A 9221-nucleotide genomic window follows, 5' to 3' on the forward strand; every position below is an offset into this window, starting at 1 on the left:
GTGAGGGGACCTGTGACTTTTCTGGGATGTGTCAGCTTTACCCAATTCTGCTCTTTACCTGCCCAGGTGCCCTCTATTCATTTACATTGTATGGCTCTGTACACATGTATATTTAAGTGCATGTATGGAAACATATATGACAAGTACAAACTCTAGTCATACCCTACTTTTGGAGCACTGGAAACAGTGTGGGCTTTGGAATGATCTAGACTTCAGCTTTAAATTCTGGCGTTGTCACAGAGCAGATTTGTGACTTGCTTTCCCTAGAAGAATGATTAGTAAAAAGTCCTAGGTGGAAAGTCCAGTGTGGTCCCACCTCTGTGAACACCGTTATACACATCCAAAGGAGCTTCTCCCCTTATTCCTCCAGGCAGGGAAGAAGGGTTGGGGCTTAGGCAAAGACTGGGTTCCTGGGAAAGGAAAGGGAAGGGAAAGGAAAAGATAAGGGAAGGGGCCATGTGCTTTGGAGAAGGAAAGGCCTTACTAGGAGGGGAGAGTGTTGTGCAGATGAGAGCAGTGGAGGGTGCTCTCAGAGCACTGTGTGAGGCCCGGCTCTGGGCCCCAGCCATGTCCAAGAGCACCAAGTATTGCCCAGGCCTTCACAGTGTGTAGAGCTTGGGCTAAAACACTGGCTTTGGCTCAGTGTGTAAGTAGGGAGTGCTGAGCAGGAGCAAGTGGGATGAAGGGCCAAGAAGGGGTCCATCTCTGGGTGTACTGCAGAATCAAAGACCTTTATTGACAAGGGGATACCAGATAGTGGGCACTCAAAGTCAGCCTCAAGACAAACTCCCGACATTGGGAAGAGGAGAACCTTTGTTTCTATCTGAAGTATATCTAAAAGCAAGAAACAAAAGTGATTAGTGATTACTCATAGAGTGGCTCTGATTGGTCCACGTATCAGACAGTGTGAGGCAGAGCAGTGATCTGGCAAGTTCCGATGATGAGAAAACTTGAAATGATCTTGAAGTTCACCTGGAATATTCATGTACAGCAACTGTCATTAATGATGAGTTTCACTCTAAGCAAATATTTTGTCTTGTCTTTCTACATCACTGATAAAGTAAAGCCATCATGATTAATAAAATACAAAAATAAAGTTTTCATGTTTATTATATCCTCTAAGTTTCTCTTTGGACCTCCCTCCCACCTCTTTTTCTGTTTTTCTTCTTTTGGTACCAGGGACTCAGGACCTTGTGCTTGCAAGGCAGGTGGCCAAGCTGCGGAACCACTGAGCTAAATCCCCAGCCCTCTCCCCTCTTTCTCTCTCCCTTTCTCTCTTTTCTTTCTTTCTTTCTTTCTTTCTTTCTTTCTTTCTTTCTTTCTTTCTTTCTTTCTTTCTTTCTTCCTTCCTTCCTTCCCTCCTTCCTTCCTTCATTCCTCCTTTCCTCTCTCCCTCCTTTCCTCTTTCCCTTTCTCTCTCTCACTCTTTCTTTCTTGGGCTAGGGATTGAACTCAGCTTGTACTAGCTAGCTGACTATTATACCACTGAACCATGCCTCCAGCCCTCCTTTAAAATTTTCTACACATTCTGTACATAATATATCCAGAATTTTTAGTGGTGTGGGGTTTTCTTATTGTTGAGATGCAGCACCTCCCGCCCCAAAGCACTTACTATGGATCATGGAAACAGATCAGAATGGTTCTTTCCTTTCCTTCTTTTAGCTGTATCTGTAATTAAAAAAAGAGGTGGTCTTGCCAAGGTTTGGATGTTGTCTGAGAAATGTTAGTCATCTCAATAATGAGGCCATTTACAAAAAACATACACTGGAGGAAAGACAGCCTTTTAAACAAATGGTGTTGGGAAAGCTGGCTACCCGCATGCAGAAGATGGAATCTAGACCCACATCTTTCACAATGTACTAAACTAAAATAAAAATGGATCAAAGAACTAAATGTTAAACTAGAAACACTTAATCTGATGGAAGACAAACTAGGTAAAATTCTTGAAGTCATAGATATAAGCAAGGACCTTTTTTTTTTTGAGAAAGGGATTCACTATGTAGCCCAGGCTGGCCTTGTACTTGTGGTGATCCTCCTAACTCAGCCTCCTGAGTGCTGGGATCACAGGTGTGCCTTTCCACACCTGTTTGGCAAGGACTTTCTGATCAGAACTCCAGTTGCACAGGAAATAGTGCCAAGAATCAACAAATGGGTTCATAGCAAATTTTAAAACTCCTGCACAGCACAAGAAACCCCCAAGAGAGTGATGAGACAACTTAGAGAATGGGAAAAAAATTTTGCCAGCTATACTTCAGATAGAGGACTCATATCTAGAATATATGAAAAACTCAAAAAAAATTAGACCCCTGATTAGGATAAAAGACCCAATCAAAAAAATGAGCAAGTGAAATGAATAGACACTTCTCAGATGGAGTACAGATAGCCACGGAATGCATGAAGAAATGCTCAGCATCGCTGGTCATTAAAGAAATGCAAATTGAATCAACACTGAGATTCTATCTTACTCCAGAAAGAATGGCTATCTTCAAGAAGTCAAATAATTATAAATGCTGGAGAGACTGCAGGGGGAAAGGAACTCTTCTACATTGTTGGTGGGAATTTAAACTAGTATGACCGTTATGGAAATCAATAAAGAGATTCCTCAAAACACTGAAACTAGAAATTGCATATGATCCAGCCATTCCCCTTTTAAGTATCTTCCCAAAAGTTAAAGACATCATATTATAGTATATATGCATACCCATGTTTATAGGAGCACAATTTATAATAGCTAAATCTTGAAGTGGGCTATATGTCCATCAACAGATGAATAGATAAAGAAAATTTGGTATTTATACACAATGGAGGATCATCACTCTGCCATGAAGATGACTCGAGTCATCTGTAGGAAAAGGGATGTACCTTGAGACCCTAATATTAAGTGAAATAAACCAGATGCACAAACTTATATATCACATGTTTCTCTTATATGGGAAACCCAGAGTAAAAATAAACAGCAAAATAAAAGATAGATAATAGGAAGTAGGGAGATAGATCATCCTCAAAGAAGAAGGGAATCAATAGATGGAGGGAATGGAGAGGGGCAAAAAAGGAATTGGGATGTGTTTTGTACCTGTGCCAACTTCCCACAAGGGTGCAAGCATTATGTACTATACACATGTACTCCTAAACTAAACTAAACTAAAAACATGAACAAGGAAAAAATGAGGCCTGTACTTGCCTGCTAATAACCAACATATAAATTATATATAATTAATTAAATTATTAAAAAACTTTTAGTTCTGTTCTCCTGAACCTCTTTTAGTAGATAGGGTATATTCTAGAACCTAATGAAATAGAACTTTTAAAGACTATTTCATTAATTGCATGTTAAAAATAGTCCATCCCTCAGGTTTTTAAGAGATCAGACTGAGATTCCTTCAATTAGGGAATAAAGGGAAAGTTTTATTGGCACTCAGAAAGTGCAGGGCCCAGAGTGGAGGAGGCTGCGGCTGGGAGCTGATGGAAGGTAAGTGGGGGAACCGAACCGGCATAGGGAGGGGTGAGGGGCTGAGCAGAGGAGGAGCAAGGAGGAGAGGGGCCAGCTGGGCGGCGGTGGCAGTGGTGCCCAGTCGGTCCTGGAGGAAGGGCTGTTGGCTCACTCCACTCCTGCTTTTGTTAATCCAATTAGAGAGTTGAAAATCAGACCCCATGTGGAGCTTTGAATTTTTCATTACCACATTGGAGGGGTTTGAGGTGGAGGGTGAGGGAAGTCACTGGGGAGGCACCAAGAGGCATGAGAGAGACAGGAAGGCCCCAGGCTTCCTCGGGACGCACTGCCTGTGCCTTCTGGGGCTCACCAGAAGCTCCTTGGTGCATCTTCTGCCCTGTTTTATTTCCTTTAGTCTCTGATGCTCCACTCTGTGGGGAGGGTAATTGGCGGGGAGGGTCCAAAGGAGTGATTCATGGAAGGCCCCTGATGTGGCCCCGGGAAGGCCAGCTCTGTCGTGTCCCTTAAGCCTTGCCAGCATGAGGACAGTGGACTCCAAAGTTGTAGGGGAAAAGAGAGACATCTGTGCCCAGTACCACATGTCCAACACACATTTGCTTCAAAACCTGGGGCGAGAAAAACAGCTGAGGAATCAGAGCAGACAGACATATTCCCTCTGATTCCAAGACCGTGGGCCACCTGGCAGGGAAGAGATATGCTCGGGTGGGAAGGACACCCTCGGCCCAGTGCTCCTTGTCTCTACCCCTTTCCAGCCTCCATTCTTATTCTTCCAAAACCTGTCACTGGAGCCGTGTGTGGTAGCACACACCTGTAATTAGCACTCTGGGAGGCTGAGAAGTTTGAGCCTCGCCTGGACAATTTAGTAAAAAAAAAAAAAATCTGGTGATGTAGCTTAATGCAAATACCCTGGGTTCAATCCCCAGCATCCACAAAAACAAACAACCCCTGTCATTAGTACCTGGCACTGGGCTAGCTCCTGAGTCTCCGGTGCTGAGCAGGACAGCTGTCATTCTGGTGTGGGTGAGAGTGAACGGAGGAGAGGAACAGAAAAACCACCCCCTTCGGGTTGCCCTCGGGAGGCAAAGGCTGTAACCCACTGGCACTGCCTTTGCCTGGCACCCTTGGCTCATGCCTCCCAATGGGAGAGCTAATCAGATGCAAGCTGGGCTCTGACACAGCTCCCAGCTAACAGGTGGGGCTGGGTGAAAATCCAGATGTGTCCCTCTCCGTCATCCCTCCCCTGCACTTCCTCTCAGAGTAAGTTTGTTATGTGGTCAATAAATTTGTTTAGATTAAAAAAAAAGTTGAAGGGAAAGTCTCACTGCATCAAATGCCGTGTGCTGCTTTCTTTGACCTCCTCCCAGCTGACTGTGGGATGGACAAGGAGCTCCGCTCTGAGGGCTGGCGGTCAGGGTCTTGAGGGTGGCTCTTTGCAACTCGACTGTGCCCCTGGCTCCCTGGCTGCTGGTCCTGGAAGGGCCTCCCCCATCCGCCTGGGGTTTAATCTCAGCCAGGCCTCCTAGCCAAGTGAGTGGGGCTGCTGTGAGCCGGGCAGCTGGTGTGTGGTCCCTACACTGATGCCTCTGCAGCTGGAAACAGTGAGGAGGGAAGGGGGTTCCTTGAGCATAAAACCCTGGCACTTCTCAAAACAAAACGGATGACTGCGGCTTTTAATCAGTGCAGGGCTGAGGCCTGAGAAATGTGTTTGGTTTTACATAGACCAAGCCCTTTCCAGGTCTCTGCTTTCAGGGGAGTAGGGACTGCCCTTTACACAAATGATCACAGGGCCTTGGCTGAAGTGCAGGGGCCTTGGCAGGAACCTTGATTGGGTGGACCAGACCCTGTGGATGCAGGGTGGTGACCAGGCCTTTAATGACCAGACTCCTCTGCAGGGGGATTGGGATCAGTTACCACCCCCTTTTCTCACAGAAGCCAGAAGAACCATAGCTTGATGGACTGTGGCCTACCAGGCCCTGCATCTTCACAGGTAAGTACTTTCAAAAGCAGAGCTGCACACTTAAGTTTTGAAAGTTAATTTCTATGTTAAGACTTCCTGAGGAAACTGGGTTTATAGGGGCTCAATTGTGAAAGAATATGTTTGTAAAGCCAAGAATCCTATCCCACTCCCAGCTCCTAACCACTGCCCTGTCCCAATTATTCTACAACCTGCAGACATCCTACAGTAACTTAGTAAAAAGCACCAAAGGTCCAGCCATGCCTCTTTCCCTAGGATGGCCAGACTTAGAGAGTAAAAACACAAGATGCCCAGTTGAACTTGAATTTCAGATAAACAACGAATACATTTTCAGTCCCATGCAATACAACAGGGTTATGCAATATTGGTGACACATTTGTACTAAAACCTGTTTTGCTACTTATCTGACATTCAATTTAACAGACATGTGATATCGGCTCTGACAACTCTGCCTGTCTCACTGGCCTCCCACGGCAGATCTTTTCCCTCCTGTCCTTTTCAGGTCCTCTTTTGTTTGGCCTTGAAGTTTTTTTGAATTTGTGTCTCCCTGGGGTCCTGGATTCTCTCTACATTTCTGTCTAGTTATAATCCCTCCTCATCAGGCTGGGGTTTCTCATTTCTCCTTGTTCTGTCCTCTTGTAGGCCCTGGGCTGGTCAGAATTCAGCCACTGGGTCTGAGGACTGAAGGCAATGAAGGTGATATCTACAATTTAGTAACCCAAACCAATAGGGACTGTTAGTTGCTTTACCAATGTTAATCCATTTAACCTTCCAACAAAACTATAGAGAAGTCACTTTTTATTGGGGTAAAACATATACAACTGTAAAATGTAACCATTTGAAAGTATATAGTTCAATGGCATTAAGTAAATTCACATTTTTGTGCAACTGTCACCACTTTCCATCTCCAGAACTTCCTTCCATTCTACTTTCTGTGTCTGTGAATCTGACTACTCTAGGTACCTGATAGAAGTGCAACACAACATTTAACCCGTTGAGACTGGTTTACTTCATTTGGCTCATGTCTTCAAGGTTTGTCTATGTTGTAGCAAATGTGAGAATCTCCTTTCTTTTCAGGCTGTATAATAGTCATTGTATGCATATACTATATTTTGTGTATCCATTCATTTTTCAGTAGACTTTTTGGTCGTTTCCATAATTTAGCTAGCGTGAATACGGTTGCTATAAACATGAGTATTTAAATATCTGCTTGAGTTCCTGCTTTCAGTTCGTTTGGGTATGTACCCAGAAGTGGGATTGCTGGGTCATATGGTAATTCTGTGTTTAATTTTTTGAGGAACTGCCGTACTGTTTTCCATAGCAGTTGTATCATTTTACATCCCAACCAGCAACGCACAAGGGTTCCAATTTCTCCACATCCTTGCCAATACTTTTTTGTTTTTGTTTTGTTTTGTCTTTAGATAATAGGCATCCCACTAGGTATGAACAAGAAGAGTACTTTTAATTACTATTTCCAAAGGAGAAAACTGAGGCTCAGAGAGGAGGAATGTCTTGACCATGGTCAGCCAGCACGTCACAGAGATGGAATTGGAATCAAAGTCTCTCTAATTCCCCAACTGGGACTCCTAACTATTATGTTGTATTTCCTGCCTCTAATACAAGCATCCAAATGCAAATTTTTCTGTCTTTGGACAGATGTCTAATTGTGCAAGACATCTGGTAAAGGTACAAATGTAGGAACAAATATGTCTGAGGAGTTTTACATGTTCTGATTGAAACTATGCCTCTCACATGGGAAAACAGCAATAACAAATAATTTCCCCTTAATTTGCATTTCATTCTAGTTAATTTTAAAATAGCCTGTTCAATGTGGCCACTCTTTTTTTTTTTTTTTGGTACGGGGGATCGAACTCGGGTCCTTGTGGTTGTGCAGCAGGCAGCAAAACCACTGAGCTAAATCCCTGGCCCCAATGTGGCCACCTTGATGTCATTTGGTCATTTTTAATGGCCTAGCAAGTGTTATTGAATAGGCTTTGACCTTGCTGGGGTTGGGGAGGGATGTCAGAGAACATAGAAAATAGAAGGTAGGGCTCCAACCTCAAAATGTTTGTAGCCAAATTGGCCAGGGAGACGTGGCCATCTGAGAGGCATTATCCTGCAGCACAAACACTTGGGCCTACAGGAAGCACTGGGCTGCTGGGAGGATGGAATTCACAAGGGCTTCACTGAGGGTCACACAGAAGCAGTTCAGTGTACTTGTGGCCAGTAGGGTGTGTTTCTGGCTGAGGGCAAGGCTGACTCCTTGGCTGGTGCACATCCTGGCCTGGTTTCATGAAGCCCAGCCTAGAGAAGGAGGCTGTGGTTGGTGGTGTCCTACTTCCCGGGCTCTGGTTCCTTCCTGAGTGCCACTCTGTCCAGAGGACGTGGACCTCAGCTTGCACCATTGACTTTGAACCAAGCTCCCAGAGAAGCTGCCTGGCCCAGGTCTCTGATGCCAGCTGAGCCTTAGACTCAATCCGAGGAAAAGCCGTACCTGGTTGTCTAGTTCTTCCAGCTCAGGTTAGTAATGAAGAATATGTGCTTGGTGCCAGATATGCTGAAGTTAGAAAACAACTCTACCACTGAGACCTGTGTAACCACAGGAAAGCATTTCAGCCTCTCTGGGCTCCAGTCTTCTCCTCTGAAATATAGGAATAATAAAAGGGATAATATGGTTGTTGTGAAGATGAAATAAGAGATTTATAAAGTGCTCTGAATGTTGTAAATGCTCAATAAATAGTAGTTGTTAAATACATGAATATATAAAACTTATAGGGAAACACACTAGATTTATATTTCCCCTTGTGTTGAAACATTTTATCAGTTTGGGTACATCATCATGATCAGCCTCTGTAGGAGGTCAGTTGCCTTGCTGAAGAGGCGAGAAGATGGTCCAGGTAGGGATGGAGGCTGAATTCTGCAAGGTGCATTCTGCACACAGAGTAGGTACTCAGCAGCTGCTGGACAAATCAGTGTCTCTGCTGGAAGGAGGGGTTCTTGATGGGGAGCTGTGAGAATGAAGGATGTGGAATTTAATGTGTCAGTGTGCAGTGGGAGGGCAGAGGAGACTGGATTTGACCTTTCTTATATTTTAAATAACACTTCTTTCAGCACAAATATAATGTATGGGGTATGATAGAAAAACGCAGGCAATGTTTAAATTTTAAAAAATTTATTACAGTAAAAGACACATTGCCATTAAGCCCCCTCAAAATCCTCCTCCTCATTCCAAACACACGCCATCATTCTTGCCACTTTCTGAAGCAGCTCTGGAGTCCTCTTTCCTGAGTGTCTTTAGTTGCACTGTCATGGCTTGCTCAGTGTCCTGAATCCATTCAAAACATTTATCTTTTATGGTCATTTTGACTTTGGGGAAGAGCTGGAAGTCTTGCCATATTTGGTGAATAAGGTGGATGAGGACACACTGCCATGTTTTTATAAGCCTGCCTTTCTATTGGATGTCACTCAGTAGTTGCATTCACTGCATTTTTTAATCATAGCTTGTAAAGGCGTTCATGAAAGGGAACTTCCAGAACTGCTCCAGAAAGAGGCAAGAATGATGAGATAACTGTGTATGAAGTGAGGAAAAGTATTTATAGGGGAATTATGGCAACCTATCTTTTATTGTAATACATTTAAAAATAATACAAACATTCACTGAATATTTTGATCCTATGTCTTGTCTTTATTGGAGAAAAAAATTAAAAAATAGAGTAAAATAGAGATTTTTGAACTGGAGAATGGTGTGGCAGAGGTTGGGTATGGAACCTTTCTTTAAGGAACACTTTGGAACTT

At 43.8% G+C, this 9221-nt stretch overlaps 1 long non-coding RNA gene across 1 annotated transcript; it reads right to left on the minus strand.

Moving 5' to 3' along the window:
- Window positions 1–389: 389 nt before the first annotated feature.
- Window positions 390–4558, minus strand: LOC110346822 (uncharacterized). The gene is made up of 3 exons (XR_002391070.2): window positions 4410–4558; window positions 1613–1668; window positions 390–834 (listed from the first exon to the last, which is right to left on the minus strand). It is a non-coding gene; the product is annotated as an uncharacterized LOC110346822 (long non-coding RNA).
- Window positions 4559–9221: the final 4663 nt, after the last annotated feature.

Source organism: Heterocephalus glaber, unplaced genomic scaffold (genome assembly GCF_053883595.1).
Source record: "Heterocephalus glaber isolate CG9 unplaced genomic scaffold, H.glaber_assembly_v1.0 deba00001608, whole genome shotgun sequence".
NCBI lineage: Eukaryota > Metazoa > Chordata > Mammalia > Rodentia > Bathyergidae > Heterocephalus > Heterocephalus glaber.